This window comes from Daktulosphaira vitifoliae, unplaced genomic scaffold (genome assembly GCF_025091365.1).
Source record: "Daktulosphaira vitifoliae isolate Bord-2020 unplaced genomic scaffold, ASM2509136v1 Scaffold_1, whole genome shotgun sequence".
Classification (NCBI taxonomy): domain Eukaryota; kingdom Metazoa; phylum Arthropoda; class Insecta; order Hemiptera; family Phylloxeridae; genus Daktulosphaira; species Daktulosphaira vitifoliae.
In genome coordinates, this window is record NW_026099572.1 from 6,321,918 (window position 1) to 6,333,536 (window position 11,619).

The window sequence follows — 11,619 nt, forward strand, 5'->3', positions numbered from 1 at the left end:
TCCAACCCGAGCGAATATTATCATCGCGAAGAGGTCGTCGAACTTAACGCAATGCACAGACGCACAGCTGTTTGCGGTTTTTGCACGTTGTTGAGAATATTTTTGCTCTTGATAACAAATGTCTACCGCCGAATACATAAAATAAATATAAATAATGTAATTATTTATTGGTTATTTCATATGCCGATTTCGATTATGAGATTTTGGATCGACGTTAGTAATGAGAAGTAAAGTTCGAGCTGCTGATTTTCGGATCTAGTTCGAATTGTATCCATAAATATACATTTTTTATTTTGTTATCTATCTTTAAAACGCAATAATTGTTTGGCTTGAAACAATAACATCTAATTTTAACTATCTAAAAATATGACTACAAAATTACTATTAAAATATTACACAAATACCTTAACCGAACTACCAGTGGCCGCCTAATAATAATTCTAAGACCTATTTATTAAAATTATAATAATAATCTTTCACGCGTGGCAATTATCAGAGAAATCGTTAAATTGCACGAAATGGACACTTCGGACGTTCTTTTCAAAGACCCAACATCTGATTCGCCGTTTTTTACAGCTGTAAATTTACCAGTCTCATTTTTTTCGCACCCAATGCGAATTTAAATTGCCTATATATTCTCCTTGCTCATATCTGCCACATAATATTGTGATTTAGTGCAAACAACATTTAGCCAACAAAACACTTCTAAGACCGGCGCCAATCGATTTGTGCAAAAAAAATTTGTCACCCTTGGAAATTTCTTCTATTTTCAACCAAAACATTAAAATTTAATAAAGACCGCGTCTTTACTCTTTAAATCTTACTGATGTACGCGTGCCAGTATAAATTATACTCATTTTTTTTCTATCATAACTAGATGTTTTAATTATATAATAAAAAAAATCGTATGAAAGATAAAAATTTCAAACACTCACTAGTTAATAATTATCATTAAAAAAATGCATGTGTACTAACAACAGTATAGGACTAATATTCTTGATAGCAAACATGCATACTTTTTATCAGTTTTAAACAGACTACTTGATAAAAAAATGTATGGTAACATTATGTAATAAATAAATAATGTCCACTTAATTACTTAGCTAAAAATAACTTATCATGTAAAAAAAGCTTTAAAATAAATTTTTAATAAATAGATTTACGGAGACGGTTACCGATTAACAATCTAAACTTCTATTAGTGAATTATTTTTTAACCTTTTGTGTTTTTAAAACTAATCGCACAAGCGCGTAATTTTTTATCGTTTACCGACTCAGTAAAATATAGGTCAACCGTGTAAAAACGGAATTTAATTACAATTGCTCGAAAAAAAATTGCCTAAAATATTTTGCTTGTTTCTTTTATGAATGTTAAAAATTAGTTTTTCTACTAAACGAATTATCTGATTACAACCAAAGGAAACTAAAAAGCAAAAATTATTTTGATAGTAACCTATACCAAGGTTTTGTAAATAATACTTATTTTTTCCATATCTAAAAAAAAAATAATTATAATCACAATTCCCCTGAATCGTTGTATGGTAATTCAAATGTGCAATTACTACTCTACACACGAACGGTCTGAATAAAACGTTCAGTACCGTATACTGACTGACTTGCCCAAACGGTCAACCGACTTACTTTATTTGAGCATTAAGTGTTCCGATGGAAAAAGATGAAATTTATGCAAATTATATCCCAAAGTTTATCGTGTCGTCAATCGCCATAGCCAAACTACGTGTATTTGTACAACAAACATATGAATTTTTTCATAGTCTGTACGCTTACAACCATAGAGGTAAAGCCGCCTACCCGTCTGGAGGTCATTATCATCATTATTATTATTATTATTATTATTATTATTATTCGTCCGTCTAGGATTTATGTAACCCCATTTCGTTCGTCGCGTCTTGCAGTTACAGTACAATATAATATCATGACGAAAAATCATTATTATATAGGTACCTACACATTTTATAATAATAATAACGTCTAGTACCTCGTTGTGAAAAAAAAAAAAAAAATTCGCCCATAGTAGTAATTCATTTGAATATGCGTGTAGTTCAACGTGCATATAATGTTCATTATTGTCTTACTATACACCAGACGGTTCCTCAATGTTCAACGACTCATCGACACAAAAACTGAGTGTTTTTTTTTTTTTTTATTTGCCAAGTCTTGATGAGCATCAAAAATACGACTGTGTAATAATGGATGTCTTATGGCAATACATTGTTTAATATGTTTATATGAATAATCTGAACTGTCTAGTCGACAGCTCAAGGCCGTCGAAACACAAGACATTTCCCTCGAGCAGTCGCAATCTCGACAAATAATCACACAAATTATCAACCCTGCTTCATAACTGGTGTAACTCGATATTATCTACGTCATATTGCTAGACATGTTTGAATAAGCACCGTCGACCAGGTAGAATAATTTCCTTAATTATCATTGTCAGCAGAGTAAAATTTACACTTGGCTCCTCACACCCTATTATAAAAAAAAAAAACTTGAAATTTTTGTAGAATTTCATTTTTCCGAGACACTAATTATGTGGGTGACTACAAAAGAGGTAACGTAGGAGTGTTAGTAGTTGTCAAGATGCCATGAAATAAAATAAGGCCATACGGTTATATTTTAATGAAAAAAAGTATTAAAATAATGAAGGTAACAAACTCAAAATATTGAGTTTCTAAATGTGCGTGAAAAATATGCGAGAAATAAAACAAGATTAACAAAAGTAGAGCTTGACTCTTAACCATTAAAGGTCAGAAAAAAAATTAATTTATTAATTCCGTCAATTATCAATAAAAAATTGCTCTCGGTTATATGCTTATGTACAACGATTTGGGTACAAGTTTAGTTGAACACTCGTTGATTTATCGGGAGAGATTCTTTGTACTGACATGCAACATAGTTATATACAACCCAACTTATTTACTTACTCTAAGTGGGTGCACAGCATCGATGGATGTTTAGGGAACACATTTATTTGTTCACTAACATGTTCAAGATTTCTATTGCAAACTTCAGAAGGCGGCAAACGTAGGAGTTCATTTGTACGTTAATATAAGTAAAAACAAAGGGGAAAGCATACCAGACTTATTAAGCAAACACGAGTTTCTTCAATGACAAATTTATCTAAATTAATATAAAAAGTTGAACTCATAATTTAAATAAATAAATATATGACATCTTCTGTGGACATCTTTTACATAAGCCATCGATCACTGAAAAACTAAAGTGTTGATAATTTCAGTGGTACTGGTCGGTCGTTTATGAGTTATTGGAAAAGATAATTTCCGGTTTCATCTGGCGCAAATTCAAACCGCATGAATTCAAATTATAATGTAGTCTATGTTGTTCGGTCATTGAGTAAATTGATTAGTCAGCAATGGAATATGAGAAAATTCGAACGTCATTAATAACCAAAAATAAAAATTTTATTAAAAGAAACAGGCGGTTCATGTGCGGTTGGCCAAAACCATGTCATGTCACTCATCTGCACCAGTCTTTTGAACATAATTATTATAATATATTACATCCACCATAACCACTCGCTAAAATCGAGACCTACCCTACCTATAAAACAGCATTAAAGAACAACCAACGTTCATCCTACACGTTGTAAGTCCGGTTCTGTAGTCACGCAAAAAAATTAAACAAAATCATATTTTAATGACGCTAAGCAACAAAAAAACATCCATCAGTAAGCGCGCAAAAAGCGAAATAAAATAAAAGATAAATATACACGCTTATCAGTAGCGTGATCGATGAAATTTGCCAGGCCGTTGTTAGCAGCAGCTGTCTGTACTATAAATCCTGTCAGTAATACAGCTTATAATAAAAAGTGAACGGAAGAGAAGGGGAAACAATGTCAGCGTAATGTACAAAATTTAATATGCCAGTGGTTCCGAAAGCGAAAAGCGTCCTACAAATAAACTGGGCTAAAAAAGCGAATATAGTCTTTGAATTCTAGCCATGATGTAGATTGCTAATTTTTAGAAAGTGGACAATATTATATATTTAGTTACCCCGAAGAAAATAATGACCGGTGGATACAGTTTAAAAATTCACGAGTTGGTGAAACAAAATTTTAATGAAACAGAAACAATAAAAAATTGTTTTTATTCTTATTTTATCTCAAGTATTAAAATAACAAAAAAACACTTGTGTCAGACGAGGAAATATGAATCCAATAATTAAATTATCTTAAGAATAGTAACGATACATTTTTTCTTTTGTTAAACATACACAATTTTTTTTAAATAATATAAAAGAAAATGGGTCACCCAAATCTTAAAAAAAAACATAGAAATTTATCATAGTAAAATTGATTTACTTACAATCACTGGAATTATCTTGAAGGTTTTGCCGTTGTTGTCTTTACAGCTGCATCTACAAATCGGTTGGACCATAAAATATTTTAAATATCTTTTCGCATAATGACTAAATTGAGAAATGAAACTAACCGAGTCAGGACCTTTTTAAAACTTGAGGGCAACTTCATGACACTGTTGAATAATATTAATTGATCAATTTACAATTTGCCATGAAATTCGACATTTTTTTTGTTTTTACAATAATTATAATGATCGTAGGCAACATGAAAATTCTTAACACTAACAAATGGTGACAGTATAGATTCACGAAAATGAGTTCAACGACCTCTCCTCTATATTCTGACAATCCGCGAGGTTAGGTTAGGTTAGGTTAGGTTGGTAAAGAAGTACTAACTAAGTCGATGTTACTCTGCTTGAGTAAAATATAATTGAAGGTACGCGACTTCATAATACTTGTCAAACGGTTATAGCGCGTACATTTGTGCACACAATCGTCACTGGTTACAACGACAAACTGTGCAAACTGTGTATACATGGGAAACCTAAATGAAACATATAAATACATACATACAGAGGTGTTGTGTCAAGTTTCCTGTTGACTTGGACCTAAGATGCGAGGCCGAACTATAAAGAAACTTGACAGTTAAATAGTTCAAATTAATAGATCACAACAACCAAAACTCGTCTCTAAAATATTCGTATTAAACATGTTTACCGTAAAATAATTTATTTATATGCTAAATAGATAGTTTAATCTAGTTGTAGAGTCCGAAATGTTTAATTAAAACAAAATTTTAAGCAGCACTCGCACATTATTTAAAAAAATAATTTGTATTTTTTTTTTTTTTTTGAAACATTGTTAATATTATATTATTGTTTTACACGAATTTTAAGGTTTTAAACACACGTACATTGTAGAAAAACAAATATTAAAGAATATACAGTTAAACTCATTTGCAAAAATGATTAAATTAAAAAACTTTTTTTTGATGAATACAAGATAAATTTTAAAAAATATCATGTATACTGAGGAATTCACTACGCAAAAAAAACAGATGTAAGTACATAAAAAAGTGCGAATTTACGGGTACGGCGAATACACTGGAACTAATAAGTGGACAGACCGCAGAACGAGTCAGACATGCGGCGGCGGACGCCAAGGTCGTGCTGTCTACGACGAGACACCGGCAACCGTTCCTCCCCCGTCGACACGCGGTAGTCTCGCCCGCCAGCGTACCGGTATGCCCCGCCCGTCAAACCGACCGCGTGACGTCTACCAACGCGTCAAAGCCGCCCGACTCGAGAGAGGTCATGGACCTAAAAATCTGCCGCCGCCACCAGCCGTTCAACAAATACCAGGCTGCGGCAGCGGTGTTCGCAAACTCATGTGCGCGATTATTATTGAGGCCGTTTTTAGTTGCGCTCTGTACACACCGGTAGCGCTTCGGCCGCCGACGCATAGTCACGCTGTTCGAGTTTGTCGCGTCTCATCTAATTACCCGTGCACATAATATATTTTTTTTTCTATTACACTTTGTTGTTTAGTATCCAAAATAAAAACAATTATGGAAATAAAAAAAGAAAATTTGGAAACTAACCTTTTACTTAAAATTCATTGTAGCCTACCCAAAATATATAAATTAAAATTAAAAAAAAATATTGAGAATTAATAAATTGAGTAATAGCCTCCTCTTTTAATTATGTCACTAACTATTTATGTTACAAATATTCCGGGTAGTAAATGTATGTACAAACCGAATGCCGGATAAGAGCCGAGTAAAAAAATGCCCACAGATCGAGTATAGGGTAAAAAATAACCTGGATACCTGTATGCAGCTTTTCTTGAAAGCCGGAACATCTCTAATTTATATCCAATAATTACAACTGTAAAACATATTATTTAAACGTTAAGTGTGATTGAGTATCTCAGTATTCAATAACAGTTGATAACTGAAATTAGAATACGTTAATAAAGTGACTAACAGAGGCTATCACATAAATTCAATTTAACTACAGATTTTTATATTTCTTATGACGCACGAATAAATAAATTACACTAGAATACTGCAACATGACAATAACCCTTACCCTAAGTCAATATTTCAAATTTTATAAAAGTTAAATTTAAAATAAAGTAAATTTTTACATATTTTTCATTCCTTATATGTTATTACTGTTTTTTATATATACATTTTATTACTAATTTTTGCACAATTATTATACTTTCACTCAACGTAATATTTAAGAAGAGTTTTTACTTAATCTTAATCATATAAAACGAATTAATCGTTTTAAATTATTTAATCTGCCAAGTCACTCGATATTAAAATCGAATAATTTGTTTATTACTTATTTATAATAATTATATAGATTATAGAGATTTCCTAATCTTTGAGATTAATATACCTTCTTCGGTACTATAGTGTATGTCTAATTGTTCAATAATCAGATTAAATATTTAGAATTTACAATCTCTTAAATTTCATAATTTCACTTCTATCCTTATAAAAACATTAAAACGCTTATAATTACAATCTCTCTTAAATTTATTTCGTAGCTAGAAATGGATGCAATAATTAGATGATTTAAGCAATTTTCATTATAAGTAGGTTTGTGCGTGTACATCATAATGTCGCATAGGTCCGTCCCTCTTTTCTATTCCGCCATTTTTTTAACTGACGCAAAGAAAATAATTTTTTTTTTTTTTTCATAATAACAAAAGTCTGAGTTTTACACACATAACACAACAAAACGTTTTCAATGTTACTATAGTATTTAAATTATTTATGAACGGTCATATAATTGTTACAACACCTTTCATTCTATAATACATAGCAGCATCTAAATGTGATTTAATATCACTGAAATTCTATTCTACATTTTTATAAGTATCATTATTTTTATGGTTTACTAAGTCATTTACCGCAGAATCCGATTATATCCAAAGTTGCGCTCTGGATACGGGATCATTTTATTAAACTAAAGGGCTAGTAATATTGTGCACAATAATAATTATTGATATATTTTTTCAAAACCGAGGGGAAAATGTATCAATAATAGAGATAAGTCGATGGCAAACAATGTGTGATCACTTAAGAAACGATAAATTACAATATAATCACCCGCACATAATATCGTTGTGTTGAATGTAGAGACACAAAGGTCTCCGGGTACAATCACTTGACAATAATCACTTCAAGGGGAGGGTTGAACGACCGGCAGTTTTGAGTAAGTCGTATTGTTGTTAAAATCAAAATAATAGTCATTAGTATCGAAACAATGTGTAATTATCTGAGCCGAGTAAAATAAAAACCAAAACAAATTCAATCAGATCAATATTTTCAAAATGATATTTTTGTTATCTTCCAACGTTGCTTTATTTCTGGTCTCTGGTAACATCTAATATTCACAGAAAATGAATTACCAACCTACAACTGCTTTGTATGAAATTATTCTTATCTCGGCTAGACTTTGCACGCGCTTAACAACACAATACTTCACTGTTATTTACGGTTATTACATTTTCCCACACCGCATAGAACTTCGCGTAACAAACTAGCGGTTAGAATATACACACCATAACTGTGACTGGAAATTTTGCCAAAATCGTACAAACACAGTATTTATGAAGGGGAACAAAGTGAACAATAGTGCACCTGAAAACACTAAGGAAAAAACTATTTAAATGCTATTATTAAGCCAAACATTTTCTTTGATTTTGAAATGTTAAAAAAACGACTGAATCGTAAAACATTGCTTAACAAACCTTAAGGGCTTATAAAACCTGGATAAGCCTTAAAAATTATTTAATATCGTCATGTAACATTTGTGTCTAACTTTCGCCGCAGCAAAAGAAAGTCGCCGCCCCGTCGACGAAATCCGGTTCTCATTTGCAAGATAAATTAGAGTTTTTGGATTTTTTGCAAACCGGTTTTGTCAAAAATCTAACACAGCTTCAATTGCGGCGAACACTATGTTGTAATTGCCGTAATATCAATCCAGACGAATGTATAAAATATATGCTCAATAATATTTTGAACACATCAAAATTTCAAATTAACATTATAACCACAATATGCGCATAAAACTGTTATCGAATACCCGAGGGGCTGTCGATATCGAAAATTGTATTTTACTAAATAAATATATAAATTATGTAGGAAGTATGAGAACAAATTGATAGTCAATCGAAAAAAAAAAAGATTGTTCGCTACAAGTAAAAAAAAATTATCATATTTTGTGTTTGATTTGAATATGCTCTTTGTCTCTCGTCACGTCGAATGATTATAATATTTTTCAAAAATACAATGTATTCGATATTTTTTAAATACTACACAAATACTTGGGTCGATGACTTATTTTATTTATTTTGAAGCATCCAATTTTAAACAAATATGGTAAAGTTCGAAGCCCCAGTTGTTATTGTTGTCGTATTTTTGCACATGTGTAATTTTTTAACATTTTATTCATTCGTTTTGCTTTAATGTAGAGTAGACTTGTTTTTTTTGTTTCCTAGACACACGGTTAACAATAGTCGCCTGTATTACACCGGCGCGTGAACAAAATGCTATTATAATAAAACATGCCGATAAAGTTGTCTGTCTGCTAACGGTGTTGGAGTACACTCATTCTTAACATGAACCGTGTACAAGGTAAAACAATGATAATACTATTCGACGAGTTGTGAATATGATAGTGACAAGAGACCGTTGAACTTTGGGAGATTGTTAGAAAAATTATTATTTTGATGACTCCAATCGAGAACGTCTCTATAGCACACAACGCTACTTTAAAACAAAATATATGATATGATTTTCCATTTTAGTCTATTTTGAAAACTCATCTCGTACTAATTATCTAAGAATGTAATTACAATAGGATCAGAGAACTTTATTTAAAGACAAGCTTTGCAACATTATAATTTTATGTTCATATTTTCAACGGTTAAGACAAAATACCCGCAAATTAGGCGTAAATCGAATGTATCGCATTGGAAATTTACTTCTATGAACAAATGTAAAATGTTCTTGGATTGTGTTTAAAAACGTACCTAATCATCAAACTTGGAGTCGTGTAAAATATTTAACGATCTACTTTACTCATTATTTTTAGTAATAAAAATAAGTAATAAACAGTCCAATGGACATTAACGTCGTTATTCGTAGATACTTTTTAAAAGCTCCATTTAAAACTACAAAAAAACAATCGTTGTTGATACGTTTTACATGTACCATTATTATTAGTCATTATCGGTTACAGTGTCAACTATAATCAACCAAAACTATTTTTGTGTCATTGTAAATACTACTATGTTGTTATCGCGATTTTTTCTACTCAAATATTTTATAATTCATTAATACAGAGGCGTGTAAAATGCCAGAGAACTTTATACACCAGCCAACCAATGTCTGGCTAATTGAGAATAACACAGATAAGAGACCCAGACGATCGCTGGTAACAATTATTATTATTATTATTATTATTATAACAATAATATTATACATACACAAGAGGTTCATGCGTTAGCTACCTCCAGAGAATAAACTATTTTCGACGCCGATTATTGTACTTTTAAAAATAAAAATCTACCTGCAATGTTGTGATGACAACATTTAATGGGGACGAGCATTTGTAGCTCTAGACGAATACACTCGGCGGCCCATGTTCTCGTTAAACACACGGACGATAAGAGTTATTTTTAAAAAAATTAAAAACATACATCCACCGATTATTTCCATACATAAAATAGACCGTGCAAAAATTATGAGACTCGACAATCAACGATGCGCAATTTCCAGAAAGTACGTTGACCTCGTCGTTGCCGCCGCCTCGCATAGATAATAGTTCGCATAGATTAGGCCACAACGACGATCGCGGTCGGTTGGTGTGTAATATTTTTTATATAATCAATCATAAATGAAATTCTATTATCATAAATCCTAAAATTAATAGCGATCACTAGCTAAGAAAAAAACGTGTAGTCAAAGTGACTGAATACATATTACAGAAAAAATGTAACACAAACAACGGGTAAACGTTATTTTCTTGATCGACGAAAATAATAAATATTACTTAAATAATTACCTGGTATTTGGTACCGATGATTTCGAGTAGTCTTCATATCAAACGTAATTTATTTTATAAAAAAAAAATTCGTAATATTTCGCGAAAACTGCACGCGTTTTGGTTTCATAACTAAAAATTTTGGCAAAATTAATATTTAAAAATTTATCCGTACACGGTCTAAAAAAAATTTGAATTTATTTTCAAAGGCCGTCGAGATAAAAAAAAGTCGGTGAACGTCAAAAGCCGGCCGTCGGCGACGGCGATCCGCCGGCGAATGTTCGTCGCTCGACGAAGTGTCGGCGTGCCACCACCGCCGGCATGGCATACACCGGCGCGGTATGACGACAAAGGCCTGTTGTGGGCCGCCACGCGCGAATGGCCTCCTACAGTTAAATCGGCGTGCTCAAAGGCCGTTGTCGAATACTTGTCGAACGATCGTGCGAAAAATCGGCGGCCATGGTGGCGTTACGAACTAACGGACGATCGGACGACAGACAGACGGAAGGGCGGGCCGCCACACGCACACATACACAAGTTGGCAACCGAATGGCGGGCGAACACCAGCGACTGCCACACTCAGACGGGGAACATATCCCTCCCTCCTTACTTGTCCCCACCCCACCATTCGGGTTTTCATCCGACGACACGCCGTTTATCCATCCCTCCGATCATCACCTTCTCCTATAACACATATACAAAACGGCCCAGCCGTTTCCCTACGTCTACCGTCTGGGTCTTTCACCCGAACGCCGTCGCGGCACCGACCGGCTAGACGACCCTCCGACCTCATCCCCCCTTTACATTACGTCCATCCGTCCTTCCACCCGCCACGTCCCGCGCCGGTAAATGGCTCCGGCGGCGGCGGTGTTGGCGAGACGCACTATCAACCGTCATACCACCGCCAACCGACCGGCACACTCATACACGTAAAACCATATGTCTGACACCCGCCGTCCCAAAAACCCGCTGTTATTGTCGTTTTGCCACGGTACTCTACATCCAGACTCGACGTGCGTGTCATATCCGTGGGCCTGTCGACTTACTTACTCTTTGACTTCCGATCATACTCCATTACTACACGACACTCGGGATCGGTATATCAAAATCGAACACGGAAAGCAATAGAGTGTTATGTATAGGCGATTTTTCAAGTGTACACAAATTTGAATTACGTGGTATTCTGCATACATTGCATAACACTGGTAAAG

At 33.4% G+C, this 11,619-nt stretch overlaps 1 long non-coding RNA gene across 1 annotated transcript; it reads right to left on the minus strand.

Moving 5' to 3' along the window:
- Positions 1–1,198: 1,198 nt before the first annotated feature.
- LOC126894223 (uncharacterized) lies at positions 1,199–11,371 on the minus strand. The gene is made up of 3 exons (XR_007701347.1): positions 10,430–11,371; positions 4,349–4,516; positions 1,199–2,492 (listed from the first exon to the last, which is right to left on the minus strand). It is a non-coding gene; the product is annotated as an uncharacterized LOC126894223 (long non-coding RNA).
- Positions 11,372–11,619: the final 248 nt, after the last annotated feature.